This window comes from Lucilia cuprina, chromosome 3, assembly GCF_022045245.1.
Source record: "Lucilia cuprina isolate Lc7/37 chromosome 3, ASM2204524v1, whole genome shotgun sequence".
Lineage (NCBI taxonomy): Eukaryota > Metazoa > Arthropoda > Insecta > Diptera > Calliphoridae > Lucilia > Lucilia cuprina.
This window is the reverse complement of record NC_060951.1, coordinates 49,503,551-49,525,395: the sequence shown is the minus strand read 5'-3', so window position 1 is coordinate 49,525,395 and position 21,845 is coordinate 49,503,551. Positions and strand designations below refer to the sequence as shown.

General features: G+C 26.0%; 2 protein-coding genes across 4 annotated transcripts in view; one reads left to right on the top strand and one right to left on the bottom strand.

Annotated features, from left to right (window-relative positions):
* Positions 1 to 21,845, bottom strand: part of LOC111674878 (adenylate cyclase type 9) — a 102,685-nt gene that overhangs the window by 35,480 nt on the left and 45,360 nt on the right. The window lies entirely within an intron of this gene.
* Positions 13,856 to 21,845, top strand: part of LOC111674909 (actin-like) — a 72,779-nt gene continuing 64,789 nt past the window's right edge. For both annotated transcript variants that reach the window (XM_046945344.1, XM_046945343.1), the window contains exon 1: positions 13,856 to 14,192. The gene's annotated coding sequence lies outside the window, so the exon portion shown is untranslated. The remainder of the gene's footprint in view (positions 14,193 to 21,845) is intronic.

Below are 21,845 nucleotides of genomic sequence, written 5' to 3'. Positions count from 1 at the left end.
GAAGAAAAGAACAATTTAGAAGAAAAATTGTTTAAACCATTATTTGACGCAAGGTTTAATATCTAAGCAGTGATGTTGAGAGTAAGACGGCGAATTAACAAGCAAGTAGCCCAGATTCGTATTCTGTGTGAAGTTTTTCTTTGGGTCAGCATTGTGGACCAGGGGATTAAACCTACTCATGCAGCGATTGTGATGGAGTTAGTAGTGTTTGTGGACATTTGATTTACACCTTTCCACATCGAAAGTGGCGGCGAATACTTTTGCAGAAAGTGTGTTACACATACGAACATTGCGGCTAAAGAATAAATTTTTCCTGTAATGTGTTGTGCGGTCCACTGTCCTATAGGCCTACCCCCGGGGGCATGTTACCTTGGCGAAGACCTCCGCCTTGGTGTTATTGCAATCCCGGGGTATAAAGAGGGCCCAATACCTCCAATCTGACCGGGATTGAAAAATTGGTTGTCTCAGTCTACTGCTTGGCTTAGTCCTTGCATAGATTGCCAGAGGTCTGACCAGAGCACCGCATAATCTGGTACTACGGGTGGCCAGTTGCCCGCAGGACTATGTCCTGGCTGGTCAGTTGGTTGAGGTTCCTTCGGGATCCACGTAGTGGCTGTTGGTTGAACCCAAATTCGCGGGAAGAGAATAAGTGGCGGTTAAAAGACTGATGCATGATAATAGTCAATATTTCGGGATAAGGTTCGGTGCTGTTGCCGAAAATCAACAGATACCCCACAGAGGAGTGACTGTGGGACTAAGCGTTGGAAATGAGTTGGTATCAATTGTATATGATAAAGAATGAATGTAGAGGTATGCGGGACTCATCCACCCGTATACCTAAATGAATGTGTCGTATGTTTTTCTCTATGAATGTGTCGAATGAATGAGATGTGTGCTGGGTTGAATGATGATGGATGAAAGATATCATATACAAGAGATACCGATTAAGTTTCCTTCCTTGTCCAGATATTTTCAGAGTTTACTCTGTTCATATTCGACTTGCCACAGCGTGTCACTGTGAGTATGAACGTTGTCTACGGCTTATTGAAGGATCGTGCTTCGGTCCACCGGTTACGTCTCTAGGTGCTGTTGCCGACTCAACAGAGCCATAGTAGTGTGGTTGTCTTACAACGTGACTACTTTGGCAAGAGATTAGATAGCTCGAGTACTCCAGCAAAGTACTTGCGCATGGTACCGGTCATAGCCAATGTGCAAAAATTGCCACCTGCGTCTTCATTGAAGACAAAGGGGCGATGGTAGACCGTTCTCAAGTCTACCCAGTGGATGAAAAAGACCACCGTGAGATAGGCCGACACGGCAGGTGCTCACGTTAAACTATCGACAGTCTGTCCTATAGGCCACAAATGGATGTGTTCCTGAAGAGAGTCGTGCGCTGTGTAAAAATATATGTGTTTTGGAAACGAGTTCCTTTATTTCACAGGAAGTGTCACCGATAAGTAATTTCGCCCTCTCTTGAACTTGGTCGAGTAGGTCCAAAATAGACTGCGAAGCTCAAGCCTATACATGAGAATTATTTCATTTTCAGTCCGGTTGTGTAGTATACTATATAGTCGACCATGATCGATTATACATTCTTACTTGTTTACTATTTTAAAGTAGTTTTTAACTTTTAAAGTAAAAAATATTTTTTATATTTTACTTACAATTAAGAAACACATGATCACAATAAGTCCAAAACTTACCTGAAAATAAAAAAAACAATAATTTATAAGAAAATATTCAAAAAATTTATAATTTATATTTAAATTTGGGTTGAAATCAATTCGCTTTTGATTCTTTCAAATTATTTTTCTAAAAATATATTTATTTTATAAATTTCTAAAAGATGCATCTAATATAGCAACACTTAGTGTGAAATGAATTAAAAGTCTCATTTTTATATTAAGTCTTAAAGTTTATTGTTATTTTTTTCTTTGGTGTTGTGTTTATGATACCGGTAATTATTTTATTGTTTTTGTTTTTGCATTAACTTTAGAATTTAACCTGAGTATATAAACATTTATACTTTTTTGCTAAATTTTGTTGTTGTTACTTTTCTCACACATATGCTTACGACAGGCGTATACAATCAATAAATTAGGGGAGGTCTAATTGAGTGGATTTGAAAAAAAATCAGAATTGTTGAACAATATACAAAAATTGTTGTGCGAAAAAATTATTCTATACTAAAATTTTGCATCTTTTTTAAATGTATAATATGGACTTAACATTACAATACTTTAAGTACGTGTAAATCTATGTTGTTACGTATTTTCAAAATGACAATAAAAATCGTATGATTAATATTTTCTGCGTATGATTAATACGCAGATATAATGCAATAACAAAGTCAGCTGTTTAATTTTTTTTGTATGCGTTATCATAAAAATACTTTCCTGATCTAATGAAACTTTCTTGTTTTTTTTAATAATATAAGGAGAACCATACGACTGTCCTATTTTTCATTCGTATTCTCTCTTATGACTGAAGCCTTTATTACAAATTGCATTTAGACTATCCCATTCGTTACCTTTAATGATTTTTTTTACAGATCATTTTACTTGTGGTATAACGTAAAAGGAGCTTAAATCGATTTTGAAACATCTTCCGTATTTTTAAAACATTTTAAGATCAGGTTTTAAAAAATTTTCACTAATGAGTACTTTAAAAAAATGTTTTTTTTAACAACATATAAAAAACATTCTTCTATAACTCACTAGGGGAATACTCAAATTTAAAAAAATATTTTTCCCGAATCCAGCACATTAAAATTATCTTAAATATAAATTTTCAATTTTTTTTCAACATAAATTATTTTTGACCCTAAAAGGGTTAAACATTACCCAGCGATTTAGTTCTCATGGTATACAAATATGGTGCATAAATCATCGGTTATTCAAAGTGTTAAAGAGATGAAACGATATATTTAATTTATAATTTAATAATTTTTTTTATTTTATAATAGTTTTGGGTACCATCCTAATATACAACATACCTGGACTTCTTTATAAGTTTATATTTCGTAGATAAGCTACAATAATGAGAACGTGATAATAGAAACAATAAAAAATAATAATATTTAATACAAGTATTTGAGTATTAGTTGTGTCGAGATGAGAGTGACGATAAGTGGACGTAGAGTGGGTGGTTAGAATTTATTGAAGTATAAGCTATTAACAACCATGGAAAAAATTAAATGAAACTGTGATTAGTTTAGTTTAATTTAATTTAATTTATTATTTAATTTTTGATATACTTGAGATAAAAGATAAAAAGGTATTAAAAAAAATTAGCTTTGAAGTTTACATAGAATTAAGATAATGAAATAATATATAAAATACAAAATAAAAAAAAGTATTTTTTATTTTATTTATTATTTATTTATTACAAAATCACAGAAATTTTGGCACAACTTAAATAAACCAACTCTAGTAGTAAAAATTCTTACACATATTCTAAAAATAGCAATATCGGTTAATAGAACTTATAAAAATAAATATTTACACTTCCACATTTAATAGGGCAAATATTTATTGCTCCACAACAATATATTTGCATTTATTTTATTTGCTAAATATTCCAAATAACAAAGAATAATAAAGCAAATTTTTTCTTAATTTATACTAGTTAGCGAAAGCGAAATTATTATAAACTCAAATAAGTAAAAAAAAATGTATAAAATTTTCCTTAATTATCTTAAAAATTTAACAACCTTTTTATATTATTTTCTTCAATTACACAAAAATTTTAAAAATAACATAAATTTGCTACATCATCATCAAGAGGAGCAAGAAAAAAGTACAAAAAAAAAAACGACAAGATAAATGCAAAAATAATTATTTGCTTTGTAAATACAGTATGAATGCATATATGTATGTATTTTTATTTATATGTCAGGTAAACAATACCTTGGTATGTATAAATATTTGCCATTCTATTTGTCTGTCTGTCCGTCTGTCTGTCTGCTTTTTGTTTGTTCACGTATGTGAAATTAAACTTGAAAAATTATCGCCTCTGGAAATCTCAGACAAGAAAACAGAAGAACACAATGTCATATTTGTGGTTTATGAAAGATAACTGTAATATACCATACGTACACATCAATGTCAAAATAGATAAAATTTGTAAAATTACAAGACTTTAGAAAAAAACTGTAAATACTTTAAACAACTTGAGAATTCTTTAACCGCTACTGTGAAAAATATTATGTTTCCTTTTAAATGCCCCCGCTGTTACTGTCAGTGTTAGCTGAGAACAACACTTCATCAATTTATCACTTATCATATTTTTTTATTTATAAATACTTCAAAAATTAACTCAATTGTATTTCCCCCTCATTTGATTTCAAGTTAATTTCCTTTTGAAATTAATTTCCTACGATTTCTAATACATCCAATAGATTAAAATCGACCAAACAAAATTTCCCAAAGTACGAACAAAAAAATAAAAATAATAGAAAAAATATGAAAACAAAGAAAACCATACAAAATCAAAAGCCTTATAATGGTAATGTGTATTCAATCATAAATCGAAACCACAATATCAAAATTAATTTCAATTTAAACAAGAGAGAGCCATGAGACTAAGGTACGGTATGCTCAGGTAAAGCAATTGATTTTAAAAAAGCTTGAGAGGAAGTAAAATGTCATTAGGGTTTTCCTACAATTACCACTTTGTATATTAATATGTATAAAATTTATAAAGGAATATAATACATTCTAAAGAAATGTTTGGAAACTCCAAATAAATCTCCATATAATTTTTCTATTGATCTCTTTCTATAGAAAATTCCAAGAAAATTTTTCTATAGAAAATAAGTCTATTTCCAAGAAACATATAAAATATAAGAGAAATTATGTAAGAAATTACAGTCGGGCGAGGTCGACCAAATAATACCCTGCACCTTTTACCTTTTAATGTGATTTAGTTGGCATAATAAAGCATTTAAATTGAATTGTACCTTGCCCCAGATATACATACTTAAGCAGTTTATTGTTGAATAAAATTGTGGACATTTAAGTGAAATTTTGAGGGTTTTTCATAGGGGCTAGGGTCATATGAGGACCTATTATTATGAAATTCGTGAGGGTCATAAAGTTTTGTATAGAAATTGGTTTTTGCAGCTTTTTGTCGAGGTATGAGTATATTAAACATAATTATGAATTTATAAGCCCTATTCGGCGGTTCAGTTGTATGAGCGCTAGGTGAAATAATGGACCGATTTCATGTTTCATTGAATTATCTTCAAAATTGCTAAATCGACTCGGAAAATGATTTTGAGCCGATTGGTATACTTTAAGGTGGGTAATTAGTTACTTTCATAGTAAAATTTTCTATTAAAAATAGTCTCTCTCAAAGAAAAATTTTACAAAGAAAAATCTCTTTAAATTAGAAATTGTTCATTTTTAAAAAGAAATTTTCTTTGGAAAATTTTTCTATTTTCTATAGAAAATTAGTCTGTCTTAAAGAGAAACTTTATATAAAAAAACAGTCACTTGCAAGTAAAGATTTTTAAAGAAAATTAATCCATTTCAAAAAAAATTTATGTGGTAAATTAGTCTCTCTCAAAGAGAAATGTTCCATAGAAAATTTTCTATTTCAAAGTGCAATTCTCTTTAGAAAATTAGCCTCTCCTAAAGCAAAATGTTCTATAAAAAATTAGTCTCTTTCACAAAGAAATTTGCAATAGAAACTTAATTGATCTCAATGCTAAATTTTCTATAGAAAATTATTTTTTTCAAAGAGGAATTTTCTTTAGAAAATTCAAAAAGAAATTTATTTAAAATTGTTCTTTCTCAAAAAATTTTTTTGCAAAATTGTTAATTTTTTTAGTAAAATTTCTTTAGAAAATGGTTTTTTATGAAAAATTTTCTTTAAGAAATTGATTTTTTTAAAAGAAATAGAAATGTTCTTTAGAACATTTTTCTTTTTCTAGTAAAAATTCTTTTAAGAAAGTGGTTTTTTAATGAAAATCTCTATTGGTAATTGTCCTTCTTCAAAGAGAATTTTTTTATAGAAAATTTTTAGTTTTATAAAGAAAAATACCAATTAAAGAAATTTTTTCTTTAATTGGTATTTTTCAAGAAGCAATTTTTTATAAATTCTTTTTAATGATCAAATTTTCTATATAGAATTCGTCTCTTTCTAGGGACACCTTCCTCTTATTTTCCAAATCAGACACATATACGATGTCTCCTCTTCAAAAGGTCTAATATCAAATCAAAACAAACAATAATCTTAATCAACACAATTGAAAGTACTGGACTAACGAAACCATTTTGTTTTATTTACTAATATAATTTGTTGTTGGCAAATAAATTTAATTTCTATTTGACTTAAGAACGAAGAAAATGAATGAAAATGACCGAATGAAAAAAACCTATTTATAAATGGACACCGATCCCTTATTATTATATTACCCCTAGAAGTATTTCAATCAATATACGTAATACTGACGGACAACCATATGATAAAAGTCATAGTAAAAGATATCATTTCATAACCAAGATAAATAAGTTTGTTACTTTTATATTTTGGAATATTTTTATAAATAAATATTTTATTTTCGTTCTCAGTTTAATGGTTTCGTTTTTTATTTCTTTCTTTGTTGCTGTAGTCTTGAACTAATTTAATTATCATTTATGTGGATTAACCATTATCTTTGTTATTGTTGGCGAAAAAAATAGCTATAATTTAGAAAGCAAGTATCGTTAGACTTTAGTCAGTAAAAATTGAATCTTTGTAGTTGTCAGTCATATTACTGTAGGTTGTCATTGTTATCGCCCATCTACTTTAGGTTTTGTTAAATTTCTTGAGCAATTTTTAAAAATTTAATATTTATTTAACGTCTTTGCTGGCAGTGTTGATGACTTTTGGAATTTGTCGTAATAATTTAAATACTTGTTATCTTATCGTTAAATTTATTGTGTTTAGTATTTAAAATGTACGTAGTGACTACTTATACCTTGACTAATTGCAAGTGGGAATTTTTAGTAAATAAAATTTTATGATTTTAAGAAATTTTTAGAAAAAATATTATTTGGTTTCTTTGAGTAATTTTTAATCAAAATTGTTGTAAAGCTCATTTCAAAAATTAAAAAAATTATGTTTTTAGTTAAACATTTTGCATAAATTAAATTTAAATCTAAACATCCGGTTTTAGGAAAAAAACATACAATTTAAGCTCTTTTCACAACTTTCAAAACAACCTTCGTACATAAATATTTATGTTCAAACATTATCATAAATGTTAAAACTTGTAAAAAGTAAACTTTCTAGACGGAATTAAAAAACAACAACGACAACAATAACGGTAACAAGGAAAGTAAAGTATAAAACAAACATTAGCTGGCATATTTTTAGGCTGAAATACCTTAAATCACTGAGAGCTAAATAATTTTTTTTTAATAAATTCGTGTTATGAAAGTAAAAAAGAAAAACAAAATAATTTACATAATTTTCTTTCTTTCCTTTATTTTATTCGTGTTAAACTAATTTTTTTGTTCTTTTTCTTTTTAATCTTAATAAATGGTGACCTAAATATTTACATTATGTGTAGAATTTCGATTAAAAAGACATTTTAATGTCGGTTACAAGAGGTAGAGTGTAACCAAGGATATTATACACTCGTCTACACATTGTCATACCTAAGGAAATTCCAACAAGATTATGATTACAAACAATCAACTACCTAGTGAAAACAAGTAGGAAAGTATAGTCGGGCATGGCCGACCATATGATACCCTACACCATGAGTATATTTTTACAATTTTTACTTTTATAAAATTTTTATTTTTTGTAAAGAAACTGTTGAATATTACCATAATTCCAAAATATTTAAGCCATTTATTGATAAAAAACTAAAATTTCTAAATGAGGCTTTATATAGGTCAAATATGGGCCGATCCTCTGTAAATTTGGGAAAAGGATATATTTCTAAATAACAGTTAGTTTTGTTGAGTTTCATTGCGATACAAATGGTTACAAGTCAATTTTAGACGTTTACGTCATTTTTTGAAGGGGGGTTTGTATGGGGGCTAGGGTCAAATATAGGCCGATCCTTACGAAAATCTGCAGTAATATTTATAATTATATAAAACTTATTTGTGCCAATTTTTAGAGAGATACCAGAATATTTGACGTAATTATAGCATAAAAAGTTCAAATCGGGAGGTACGGTTGTATGGGGGCTAGGTGAAATAATGGACCGATTTCAACCATTTTCAATAGGCTTCGTCCTTGTGCCAAAAAACATGCTTGGTCCAAATTTCATCAAATTATCTTGAAAATTGCGGCCTGTACCTTGCGCACAAGGTTTACATGGACAGCCAGCCAGCCGGACAGACGGACGGACGGACGGATGGACGGACGGACATGTCTTAATCGACTCAAAAAATGATTCTGAATCGATCGGTATACTTTAAGGTGGGTATTGGACCAATATTTTTGTATGTTACAAACATCAGCACAAACGTATAATACCCTCCCCACTATAGTGGTGTAGGGTATAAATATATTGAAATTAAACATATGAGACAAGTTTTAAAAGTTCTTTAATGAAGCTTTATTGAAAAATAATTTCTTTAACATAATTCACATGGCCTCTGGTAGGTTAGTTGTTAGTGTTCTAGTTTGATAGACCGGAGGTGATGGGTTCGTTTCCCATCTATGGCACTGGTTAAGGAGCGCACAACAGCCCCGATAGAGGCCTAGGTATATTTTTAACTAACTAACTAACTAAATAAATTTTTTCTCAAGAAAATGGTTCTTTTCAAAGAGAAATTTTTCATTGAAAAATTTTCAATGAAAAGCCAAATTTGATATAGAATATTGTACTCTTTCCAGTAAAAAATTTTCTACCTAAAATTGTTTTTTTTTTACAAAGAAAAATTTTATATAAAAAGTATTCAAGAAAAAATGTTTCTCCTTTCAAGAAATCTTTTAATGAAAGTTTTCTTTCGCAGAGACATTTCCTGTGGAAAATACTTTCGTTAAAAAAAGAAAATGTTAAAGACTGCTATTCTTTTCGAAATTAATTTACAGTCTGCCTTATATATATAAAAAAATTACACAAATAACTTAAGCTGTCATCAATTTAGTTGGGTTGACTGTTGGGTTGGAATATTTGTTGTACGGTTGGCTTAATAAACAATCAAACCAACCTACGACAAACCAACTAACCAACAACCACTACAAAATATACTTCCGTTTCCTATCTTAGTAAATACAGTGTAATAAGAATATATTTATAAGTATTTCCATGTACTGCATGAATGAGTGAATGAATGTTTGTAGATCGTGTACATTAGACTTATATATTGTTTTACTGGCGTCATTTGCAAAAGTTGACAATGACACTGAGTTGTTTGTTTTATTTTATTTTGTTTTCTTCTTATTTTTTGTTTAAATATTAAAAAAAAATACAGGCAGGCTGACAGACACAATACGTACGTACATAAAATCGTATTTTAAATTCTTGTAGTTTTATTTTTAATTTTCATGTTGTTGCTCATTTTCAAACATTTAGATTATTGAAAAATTCTTTATGTGTTAGCTGTAGGAAGTTTTATAAATATTTCTTCATTTTTATTCTACCATCATGGTTATTATCTTGTGAATATTCTTGTCACTACTTTGGAAATTTTTTTCTGTTCTTTGTATTTTTATTTTTATTCTAACTCAACATTTTTGCATAATCTTTAATATATTATTTTTTTTGTTCTATGTTGTTTTACGCTTATTCTTTATTCATTCAAGTTTTTTTTTTCTTTTTAACATAAACTGTCTCTTACAGGAAGAAAAGTTTGTCATTTAATTTCAACTATTGTCGTGAATCTGTAAAAATAGATTTGGCATTGTTAAATTTTTTTCTTATTTGTTTTTATTAAATAATTTAATTTTAATATTTTCAAAAATTGTATTCCTTTTCTATGGTTTGTACTTAAGTCGATAGTTATTTATGCACATAAATTTATTTTATTTTTCTTTTCTTTAGTTGATAACGTTGGCATTTTCTTTTGTTTTAGCAAAAAAAAAATATATTTAATACTTATAAATAAATGTTATCATGTGAAAATGTTTGTTTTATTAACATAAATAAAATATTTACATAAATTCATTATTAATTTTATTAACTCTACCATTTTCTTTTAATACACTTAAAAATCTATAAATATTTATAGTCTAAAAATAAAAAAAAAACCAACCACCTTTTAAAATGTATTAATTTTTTATTCCACATAAAGGTACGAGTATTTATATGAAAATAAACTTTTCATTGCTGCTATTTTTATACCATATTAACGAAATAATTAAAAATAGAAAAATTTTCCACACAACAACATCAACATTTACAACTTACAAGGAAAGTAAATAGTAAAACATACAACAAATTGGAGCAAGGTTACAACAACTGTCACAGAGTATTGAAGACATTAGTGACATTTCCAATGAGAAAATTTATAAAGACTTATGGTTATTTTTCTTTTTTCTACTTTTGCAAATTTTTTTTCTAGTTTTATTTACCATTGCAAGTATATATCGGTATACTTTAAGGTGGGTATTGGACCAATATTTTTGTATGTTACAAACATCAGCACAAACGTATAATACCCTCCCCACTATAGTGGTGTAGGGTATAAATATATTGAAATTAAACATATGAGACAAGTTTTAAAAGTTCTTTAATGAAGCTTTATTGAAAAATAATTTCTTTAACATAATTCACATGGCCTCTGGTAGGTTAGTTGTTAGTGTTCTAGTTTGATAGACCGGAGGTGATGGGTTCGTTTCCCATCTATGGCACTGGTTAAGGAGCGCACAACAGCCCCGATAGAGGCCTAGGTATATTTTTAACTAACTAACTAACTAAATAAATTTTTTCTCAAGAAAATGGTTCTTTTCAAAGAGAAATTTTTCATTGAAAAATTTTCAATGAAAAGCCAAATTTGATATAGAATATTGTACTCTTTCCAGTAAAAAATTTTCTACCTAAAATTGTTTTTTTTTTACAAAGAAAAATTTTATATAAAAAGTATTCAAGAAAAAATGTTTCTCCTTTCAAGAAATCTTTTAATGAAAGTTTTCTTTCGCAGAGACATTTCCTGTGGAAAATACTTTCGTTAAAAAAAGAAAATGTTAAAGACTGCTATTCTTTTCGAAATTAATTTACAGTCTGCCTTATATATATAAAAAAATTACACAAATAACTTAAGCTGTCATCAATTTAGTTGGGTTGACTGTTGGGTTGGAATATTTGTTGTACGGTTGGCTTAATAAACAATCAAACCAACCTACGACAAACCAACTAACCAACAACCACTACAAAATATACTTCCGTTTCCTATCTTAGTAAATACAGTGTAATAAGAATATATTTATAAGTATTTCCATGTACTGCATGAATGAGTGAATGAATGTTTGTAGATCGTGTACATTAGACTTATATATTGTTTTACTGGCGTCATTTGCAAAAGTTGACAATGACACTGAGTTGTTTGTTTTATTTTATTTTGTTTTCTTCTTATTTTTTGTTTAAATATTAAAAAAAAATACAGGCAGGCTGACAGACACAATACGTACGTACATAAAATCGTATTTTAAATTCTTGTAGTTTTATTTTTAATTTTCATGTTGTTGCTCATTTTCAAACATTTAGATTATTGAAAAATTCTTTATGTGTTAGCTGTAGGAAGTTTTATAAATATTTCTTCATTTTTATTCTACCATCATGGTTATTATCTTGTGAATATTCTTGTCACTACTTTGGAAATTTTTTTCTGTTCTTTGTATTTTTATTTTTATTCTAACTCAACATTTTTGCATAATCTTTAATATATTATTTTTTTTGTTCTATGTTGTTTTACGCTTATTCTTTATTCATTCAAGTTTTTTTTTTCTTTTTAACATAAACTGTCTCTTACAGGAAGAAAAGTTTGTCATTTAATTTCAACTATTGTCGTGAATCTGTAAAAATAGATTTGGCATTGTTAAATTTTTTTCTTATTTGTTTTTATTAATAATTTAATTTTAATATTTTCAAAAATTGTATTCCTTTTCTATGGTTTGTACTTAAGTCGATAGTTATTTATGCACATAAATTTATTTTATTTTTCTTTTCTTTAGTTGATAACGTTGGCATTTTCTTTTGTTTTAGCAAAAAATAAATATATTTAATACTTATAAATAAATGTTATCATGTGAAAATGTTTGTTTTATTAACATAAATAAAATATTTACATAAATTCATTATTAATTTTATTAACTCTACCATTTTCTTTTAATACACTTAAAAATCTATAAATATTTATAGTCTAAAAATAAAAAAAAAACCAACCACCTTTTAAAATGTATTAATTTTTTATTCCACATAAAGGTACGAGTATTTATATGAAAATAAACTTTTCATTGCTGCTATTTTTATACCATATTAACGAAATAATTAAAAATAGAAAAATTTTCCACACAACAACATCAACATTTACAACTTACAAGGAAAGTAAATAGTAAAACATACAACAAATTGGAGCAAGGTTACAACAACTGTCACAGAGTATTGAAGACATTAGTGACATTTCCAATGAGAAAATTTATAAAGACTTATGGTTATTTTTCTTTTTTCTACTTTTGCAAATTTTTTTTCTAGTTTTATTACCATTGCAAGTATATATTTTTATGTTAGAAACAGTTAAATATTGATTGTGAGAGATGCAGGCGGTATGCGAAAGTCGTTATAGTTTTATTATGAATATAATGTGTAAAAATAAAATGCTATTAATAGGATTTACTAAATATAAGGTGAATTGGTCAGTTTTGCCATTCTTAAATGTTGGCAAAATTTGGACATCATAAATAAAAGATTTTGGGTTAGCAAATTATTTTTATGAAAACTTGTTTTTTGATAAATCGAATTAGAACTGAACTAGAACTGAACTAGAACTGAACTAGAACTGAACTAGAACTGAACTAGAACTGAACTAGAACTGAACTAGAACTGAACTAGAACTGAACTAGAACTGAACTAGAACTGAACTAGAACTGAACTAGAACTGAACTAGAACTGAACTAGAACTGAACTAGAACTGAACTAGAACTGAACTAGAACTGAACTAGAACTGAACTAGAACTGAACTAAAACTGAACTAAACTAGAACTGATCTTAAAACGCAACAAGCTAAACATATAATATTTGATATGCTACAGTTATTTATTTATAAGAAGTGTTAACTACCGTTGTTATTTTTTAAATATAAACAAATACAAATATTTCATGTCTAATGATCATTTACATTGATATTTACGAATGAAATTCATGTAAATAAAAATAAACACTATTGTTGCCTTTCAGTCTCATTTATTTGTTGCAAAATATTTACATTTAAAATTGTTAAGAATTTATAAAATTTCTTACCATACAAATGCATTTCATTTATACGAAGTTTCAGTTTCTTTTCGACGCAACAACAATTTTTTAGGGGGCTAAGTAACATGAACGAATAGATATTAGTATGTCTGTTTAGTTATAAATTAATAAAGTTAAGCAGTTTAAATATTTGGAAAAATAAATTATCTGATAAAATATTGTAATGAAACTTTTTTTCATATAAAATGGATAATTTTAATTTTATAGAGGTAAAAGTTTTATTTGCTTTTTAATATTTTGAATAAAAAGTTTTCTAGAAACTTATAAACATGTAAATAAAAACTAGTATTTATAAAGATAACTTTATTTTATATTTTTTTAATGTTCAACAGTATTAAAGTTGGAAGTCATATGGGGGTGATAACAAATTAATTGACAGATTATATAGGGATAAAGTTTTACTATGGCGTTAAAAAAATATATGTTTACAAATTTATGTATTATAATAGCCCAATTCACAATCTAGTGTAAATGGTCTTGAATCATTGCATTTGCAAATGGTTTAGTATATTTTTACTTTACACAAACAAAATATACAGAAATACTCATGCTACGCTTTATAAAATATACTACACATAAATACGTAGTTTTTATTTACTCAACTTTTGCAATACAAACTGACAGCTCAAAAAATAAAAAATTTATATAAAAACAATTTAAAAAACAAACGAAAAATTTAAAAAAGCAATAAAAAATAAGAAATTGAACCAAAAATGGACCAAAGGCCATAAATAGGATTATACTATATCTTCCAGAACCACCGGAGATAGAGGTAAGAACGAATTTAAAGCGAAAAGCCAGCAAAAAGCCGTCTATTTTGTGTGTTTGCAATTAGTGTTGTAAATTAAAGCTGAAAAATCGTTCACAATTAATAGGAAATATTTACAATTGCATAAATACAATTGCAAACATACACCAGATCGTGAATTGGGCTAATATGTTTTAATGGTGAAAACTTTATTCGTTTATACGAAAATGAGCTGAAAGTTTTTAACATGAGTCAGTTTTACACGAGTCATATTTTAAATTTATAATTGTAATTATGTGTTTTATTGAAATTGTTTTTAATGATGTGATTTTTTTAACATGACTCTGTTGATTATAACTTAATAATTTAGTCATTTTTGAAAATTAATATATATAGTACATGCATATGTATCTGCCGCTGGCAAATCATTAACAATCATACAATACGTATGTTAAATATAATATTTTCCCGTTACGTATACGCATATGGGTACTTAAATTCATTTCAAAAATATTTTTAGAAATATGTAAGTGTAATAAACTCAAACATAATATCTAAACATGCAAATATTTTACTTGTTATTATAATTAACTAAACTTATTATATTAAAATTTAATATATCAGCACAGAACCATTTTTGTTTAAGGTCTCGCTGACACTCATTCCTCTTTATTTTTCCAACACAAAAATGGCTAAATGTCTATTAGAGGCTGCAGAAAGTATTGCTCATTTATGTCAAAGCTGTAATATCTAAACTATTGGGATTTTTATTTTATTTATAAAATCGTCATATTATGTATAATAATTTTTACAATAATCAAATTTTTAGCTAAGACACTCTTCTCGTAAACAAACCTTATATGTAAGGCTATATGTGAGATTGTTTGTATAGGCATGAAAATTTTGTGATCACCCACAGACATACTTGACAAAATACTTTTATTTTATTTTTTTTTTCTTACAGTTTTCTAAAATGTGGTTTACTTGTCTGTCTCACTGACACAATATTATTCATATATTTAATATTAAATTGTAGTTAGATTTACGCAATAAAACAATTTGCTATAGACGTAAAACCAAATTTTCTTTTAAATCCTTTGAATATTTTTTGAAGAAGAAAAACCAATACAGTTTTGTAGCTTATGTATATATAACAAAGTTAGGTTGCGAAAATTAATTTTTAAATAAATTAACAATAATACAATTTCTTGTTTTTGTAAAGAGTCTTCTAATCTTAAAAATGTGTTTGTTGATAGTTTCAAAAACAAGAAAGTGACAATTTGTTGACAGTTATTAAATTAATGGTGCCGTTATAAGCAGCGACGGAAAGAGCAAAACTTAAATCACATATAAAGAACGTTTAGGATGAAAACTGAGATGATTTTTCAATTTTTTTAATATATATTTAAATGAAGAAGTTTAATAGAAATATAAGCATACAGTTATTATTAGTTTCAGTTCTAGTTCAGTTCAGTTCTAGTTCAGTTCTAGTTCAGTTCTAGTTCAGTTCTAGTTCAGTTCTAGTTCAGTTCTAGTTCAGTTCTAGTTCAGTTCTAGTATGGTTCAAAAAGTAATATAAATTACAAGTGCATAGCATTCCAACCTTTAAGAAATAATCCAATTCCTGAAAATAGATGTAATCAATATCATAAAACAATATTTTCAATTCTTACCTCAAAAGTATTGCTCCTAAAACTTGTAATGATAACTGTCTTGTGACATAAAATTGTTTCATGAATATTTAATAATATTACCTACATATACAGAAATTTATACTAACATGTAAGAAAATTGGCGACTTGTTTTTGTATTAATTATATACAGAATAATCGTGAGTGAGATTAGAATCAAATAGTATATATTTGCACTGATATTCATGAATCTATCACATGTGTCTCATTAACTGTTGTGTGCAAGTAAATAAATGTTTCTGTATTTTTTTATTTACTTTTTCATTTACTTTGTGTTAATTTCTAAAAACAACTCGCACACAAAATAACATTTATCATTAGAAAACCCACAATCAAACAATACACTAGAAATTGTGTATTTATTTAGAGATCTTTATTCGACAAAGGAGGTAGTCAACATTCTGAGGACAAAAATATATTATAATGAAATATCTGCGATTTGATTGATATTAAAATATATTAATTTTAGAAATTTCTCCTGCCAATATTTTATTGAACTTAGCTTTTTGTATAACTTTACCAAATAAATTCCAAAACAGAGTTCTTAAATATGTCTTTTTATCTGTCCTTAAGGCCATTAAGTCTATTTTTGTTCGTTAATTTAATAACATGTTGATGTAAAGAAATTATTAACAGGATTTTTTGATGTTTTCTTTGTTTAATAACTTTTTCTCAAGGACTTTTGGTTCTTAAAATAAAAAATATAATCCACAAACAACATTAGAAAATTGTAACGCAAATTATTTTATATTATTATTGTTTATATGTCTGCGCTTATATGTCTAATAATATAAATATTATTGTAAAATGCTTTTTTATAGGAAAAAATTTCTGCATTATAAAAATCATTTATAATATTTAAATAATTTTTTCTGTTTCTTAAATTTTTATTGTTGCAGCATTATAATTATTATGCTCTTTTTTATTTTTAGTATTAAAAAAAGTAATTTATTTATAATATTTTCATGTCGTAGTAGGCAATTTTTATTATAATAAATAAATGGGTTTATAAAATTTAAATGCAAATTGTTTGGCACATAATACTACAATTTTTATCTGAATCAGTTCTGAACTAGAACTGAACTAGAACTAAATTACAACTGAACTACCGCTGAATATTATAAAAAATGTAACAAAATTTTATAAAGTAGCAGAAAAAAGAGTATGAGTGTTATTTATATCTCTCAGAGTAAAATATTACTCATACGTAGCCGTCAAATACATTTGTATGTTTGGCGAATATTTTACTAACAAAATTATATAATTTTTTTATTATAATCATCATGTAATAAAATTCAGTTTACGATAGCAATAAAATTAATTTTCCTTTAAGCTAAATTAATTATTGTAATTTAAAACATAAATATTATTAATACCAATTATATTTATATTCTCAATAAAATTAATATGTTATTAATTTATTAAGGATTACTCTTATTGAAGGATTACTCTTATCTGTATTTGTTCGATAAAAGAAGACAAAATCTCAATTATTAGAAACGAAGATATAATCAACATTAAGTATTATTATTAATAATTCAGATAATAAATACTATTGATAAGAATAGTTAAAAGCAGGCATTAAGATAAAATATATTTTTGATGAAAAATAGATTTATTATTTGTATTTCTAATAGATGAACACAAACACATTCACTCACATTACATTCAGTAGTCAATGATGTTTACATTATAAAACATATGATAAAATTGCGTTAAGGTTCATTTAATATTAAATATTTAAGGATAATAAAGCATATTTGAAAAGAATGTTTATTCTTACGTATACATTTACAAATATTTATTCATATTTAGATGTAAAGTATTTGTCAATAAAAAATAAAATCATAAAAATTACTATGAGTATATGTTTATCCGTAATCTCCAAACATTAAAATTTTTCCCATAGAAATTTTAATACATTTTTTTTTTGGATTGACATTTGAATGAGTTCATCCACATGTATCGGATGTGGTTGAATTACTTTTAATAGTTAAGTAATTCTTAGAATATTTTTTACACGAGTTTATAAATAACAAGTAAGAAGGTATCCAACACATAATAAATCATCAAGAGGATTAGTACAACAATTTCTTAATTTATGTTGATACTAGGATTTATATAGTAATATTAGCTGTTTAATAATGCATGGTTTTCTTATTAATTTAATTTATTTAAAATTACAAAAATACAAAAAAAATTTATGTCAAAACTTTGCCACTTATCAACTTAAAATATTCGATTGATCAACTATATGATCTACTTAGAATACAAATATTACCGAAACAATTTAAAAAACTATGTATCGTTACATGTACGAAGGATGTGTGAATAGACATAATTTATTTCCACTTATAAAATGATTTTAAGCGGTATTCCATTCTACTACATATAATTATTTGGGCTTAAAAAATAAATCTTATAAAAACTTACCATTTATTTAAATAAATGTTATATTAATTAATATTTACACATCATTAAATATTTCCACATACCTGCAATTAAAAGAGAAAATGAAAATTCTTAGAAACAATTTATTAAAATATATAGTTTTTGTTGTTGTTGTTTTATTAAGTGAATTTTTAAATATATTATAAATTAAGTGCATTTTCATGTAACAATCAGTTGTGTTTAAAATGTCACCTTTTTGGCAATTATTTATTTCAATAATTTTTATAGCATTAAAGTGTTTATATGTTATGTAAATATTTATTTAACTTTAGTAAATATTGCGAATAAATAAAATATGTTATTTTTTATAAATTAAAAAAATAAGCGTAAACATTTCTTTATGTCAAAAATGTTTATGTTAATATTAGATTTCCTTTAGAAATAGAAACCATGTCTAATATTTTTATTACAAAACTAAAAAAAACAGGTTAGACGTTTCTTTACAACTAATTGCTACGCTAAATGAGCAAGCAACCTCTTTAATAAGACCAATTAAATTATTTTTTCAAAATAAACAAAAACACCTAAGGCGTATGACTAATATGAATTGTATATATGAGATTATTAATAGCTCATACGTGGAGTAGAACAAATATATATAACTTTACTTATGTGTTGTGTGACTTTCTGAAAACAAGCGCGTTCTTATATGCATTTTATTTTTATGTTATCTAAACATTTTATAAAATTTTTATCAAAATGATTGACAAGTGACATTTGACTACACCTCCAATTAATATATTTAATATTCCTTAATGCTAAATCAATAATGTTGAAGAATTAATAATGACAAAAGAAGGCCAAATAAATGGAACAGATAATACAACCCATTAATTATTTAATAAAAAATTGATATGTTTAATTACAATATAGAGCAGGATATTTGGGGACAATGTTGGCAGTTTAAATGATATTTGAAAGAAAGAAGGAAATAGAGATGTAAAGATAGAGACATTCATCATTTGTACAACTTTACATTTGAGCAATTTTATCGAGAAATACATATATCGTTAGATCTGCATTTACACATCAAAATCAGTTGTACTGATTTCTTAACGAAATATTTTTCAACAATAGTGGAACTTTTACGTTATACTCTTGAAAACATGAATGTATATATTCTAAATAAATGAGGACATTTTTTAGAAAAGAATAGAACAAACACCAGTTTAACTAAAAGTACGATGTCCGACTGGACATATTGTGGGACGGACAGATGGAGCAATAGACTATAAAATGATCATGTTTACAGTTATTATAGGACCATTGTGTCTGTCCTCTTTTATATGTCCAAAACAAATCCATTTTCATATGCAAAATATAAAGTTTTTTTGCGCATACAATCTGGAAGATTTCAATTTATTTTCAATTATTTGCTAATTATCTATTTTTTTTTCATATAGCACTCATGTACGTATGATTAACATTTATTAGATTTTTAATTATATATTAATCATACGTAACCAAAAAAAAATTGTAAATAGAAATGTAAACAAAATGAAATTAATAATAATTAAATCAAACCATAGGTTTTATAACCTGCAACACTTTAGTGGGGAAAATATATTGGATTCGAGCTGATGTTTGTAACACATAGAATTAATGGTCCCCTTGTAAATTTTCCCTCTGAAAATGCTTGAATGTTAACAAAAATCCCTCCACCAAATTTTGATAGGATCGGTCCATAATTGAACTTATATAAAATAACTTATTCATCAAAAATATATCGAAATTAGGAAAAGCTAAAACATAAATGGTTTATTATTAAGAATAATACACATTTAGATATACTTTATACTTTTTTATCTTGGTAGCACCATTAATGATTTGAGAAACGTGCTGAATACCAATAGCCAACTCTATATGAAGATCGACCATAGTCTTCATCTTTAATAATAAAACTAAAAAGAAAATTTCTAATTTTTTATTTAATTACTTTATTACTTTTACTAGTTGAAAAACAACCAGAAAATTTTAATTTACATTATTTTATAAATGTATTTATCAAACATCATCCAATTAAAATAACAATTTTAACAATTAATTTCTATATTTCAATTAAAGTTCTTAATTGATATAAATATTTATATAATTTTCAATTAAAATGAGAACTTATAATACATTTCTGGCAATAATGTAATAACTCAAAACAAAAAATCTTGGAGAAAAAAGCTTAATGTAATTCTATGAAATAACTCAAATAAGACAAAAGTTGTGTTACATTTATAATAAAAACCATTTTATTGATTTATATCTTTTCTATTACAAATAAACTTTACAAACCCTTAAGCAATTCAAATGTTTCAAATGCTTCATTCAGATATTTCATTTAAATTACACTTAATTTATGAAAACTTCTATGTAAAGAAATTTAACGATGATTATCTGAAATTTAACCACAAAGATGTGAGGTTGTTTATTTAAATCATTTAAGTATTTAAAATGCGTAATAAAATTTCTGTTAAGGTTTAAAACATAAACAAAAGCTTTAAAAATTGTGTTTGCTGTTTAATATGCGTATACTCTATTTATTCTGCTCGTATTGCATTTTTATTTTTGTGTAATACATACACTAAGTGAATTCTAATAAAAGAGTGTACATGAACATAAAGGTAAATTTCAGTTTAAAACAATTCTTTTAAAGATATGACCTTCGGCTGTTATTGTACTTTCAATGAAAGAAATCTGATTTTTCATAAATGCTTTTTTATTTTTGTACAATATATGATAGACACTATGTGATATGTATTTAAATCCAATAATTTTATAGAAAAATGACAAAAAATAAATTTTATTTTTATAAGAAAATCGTCGATAACTTTTTTGTAACAAAGTTTTAATAATGTTTTACTCGAAATCTTCGAATAATTTGTTTTATTGAAAATTTTAAATAATTTTGTCTTATATCGATAAATTACACAGGCCGACAGATACCAGAATTGTTCTATTACTTAAAAATATCTTAAAGATAAAAGAATTTATATTATATGTTAGGTTTTTATTTTTAGGTTGAGAATGGACTTTAAGATGACATGCAACATTTTATAAACAAAGAAAGACAACCGCGGCTATAACGTCTGAAAATTGGCAAGCAGTTAAACTTTAAGAGAAGATATGTCAAATTTTAGATGTGATATAGTATATCTGAGATCCAATCTGCAGTGTACCTTTTTTATCGTTATATAAAAATTTCGTAGAATTTCCTTTAAGCAAATGTTTGTTAAATATTTGCATAGGAAATTTCATTGAATTTCGTTAAATTAGAAAATTTTGTAGATTTTTTATTGTTTTTTTTTTAATTTTCTGTTTGCACAATATTTCTATACATTTTCTTTTGTAGAAAATTTTCAATAAATTTTCTTTTTTAAAAAAGTTTTCCATACATTTACTTATTTTTTTTAATTTTGGATAAAATTTCTTTTTATAGGAAATTTAACGAAATTTGTTTTCTTTTAAGAAATTTTCAATACATTTTTTTATTTAAAATGTTCGTTACATTTTCTTCTTATAAACTATTTTCGATAAACTTTCTTTC